The 1,249-nt window shown below is 29.0% G+C and overlaps 1 protein-coding gene across 1 annotated transcript in view; it reads left to right on the forward strand.

Annotated features, from left to right (window-relative positions):
- LOC107680295 (protein FAM19A5-like) overlaps nt 1-1,249 on the forward strand; it is a 104,806-nt gene that overhangs the window by 60,723 nt on the left and 42,834 nt on the right. The gene's annotated exons all lie outside the window — the stretch shown is intronic.

The raw sequence follows: 1,249 nt of genomic DNA on the forward strand, positions 1-1,249 counted from the left end.
TATATATTCTTGTGCAAGGTAAATGTAATGTTTTCAGACACTATATTGTGTTAAATAAAACTGCAATAAACTTCAATTAAAATAAATAATAAATTAATTAAATAAATAGTTGTTTATTATCATGTATATTACTAGAATACTGGCTGTTTATTAGTACTTATAAAGCACATATTAATGCCTTATGCTGCATGACCATATTTTAAATCCCTTAATCCTACCCCATACCTAAACTTAACAACTATTTTACTAACTGTTAATAAACAGCAAATTATGGGTTTATTGAGGCAAAAGTTGTAGTTAATAGTGAGAATTTGTCCACAAACTAAATTACAACCACATTATGTTATATTTACATTTAGTTCTTTAGTAGTTCCAGTAAAGTAAGAGTACATATTACGGTGGCCGAGAAGTGCTAAACCAATCACAATTCTGAAAACAAAATAACAAATTACAAACTCAGATGCAAGTCTAAAAAACAAAATAACAATTCAGAAAGCACAACAACAATTCAGAGGTGTCTATTTATATTGTTAAAAGTGGCTGTAATTCATCATCTCCAGTGGTGCAGATGGATAAACATGGGTCGGTGACTTTTTGACACGATCGACCCGGGTTCGATCCCGTCTTTTGCCTACATTTTTTTTCCTCCCTTTTCAAATCTCCTATTAGCAATGGATTCTATTTTTCACTAAGTGAAAATAGCAGTATTTTTAGCAATATGCTATTTACACTAAGTGCAAATAACTATTTACACTATGTTAAAATAGCAGGATTTCTACTATCAAGACTAAATTAAATATGGTTAAAGTTTATACCAAATGTACTTACAAACAATTATACTTTAATGTCCCTTCATATGTAATTTTAGCGTAATATATTTGCAGTTATACATTTTTAATGAAGTTGCAATTTAATGCATTTAAAATATCACTTTATAACATTTAATAACACACTACAAATACATGTGTTTTAGTATGTTGATCAACACATTAAATACTTCTTTGCAGCATGACAAATAGATAAGTAAAACGTAATAGTTAAAATGTACTTCAAAGTAAAACTGTTACTATGACACTAGAAACAGAAATTAAAGTGTGCTCTCTTTAAATACACTTAAGTGGCTTATTAACTTAACTTAAGTAATAATAATTAAATATTATTTTATTCTATATTCTGCTGTGTGTGTGTGTGTGTGTGTGTGTGTGTGTGTGTGTATCACTCCTGTGTGTGTGTGTGTGTGTGTGTGTGT

Source organism: Sinocyclocheilus anshuiensis, unplaced genomic scaffold (assembly GCF_001515605.1).
Source record: "Sinocyclocheilus anshuiensis isolate Anshui unplaced genomic scaffold, SAMN03320099.WGS_v1.1 scaffold1434, whole genome shotgun sequence".
NCBI classification, from domain to species: Eukaryota; Metazoa; Chordata; class Actinopteri; order Cypriniformes; family Cyprinidae; genus Sinocyclocheilus; species Sinocyclocheilus anshuiensis.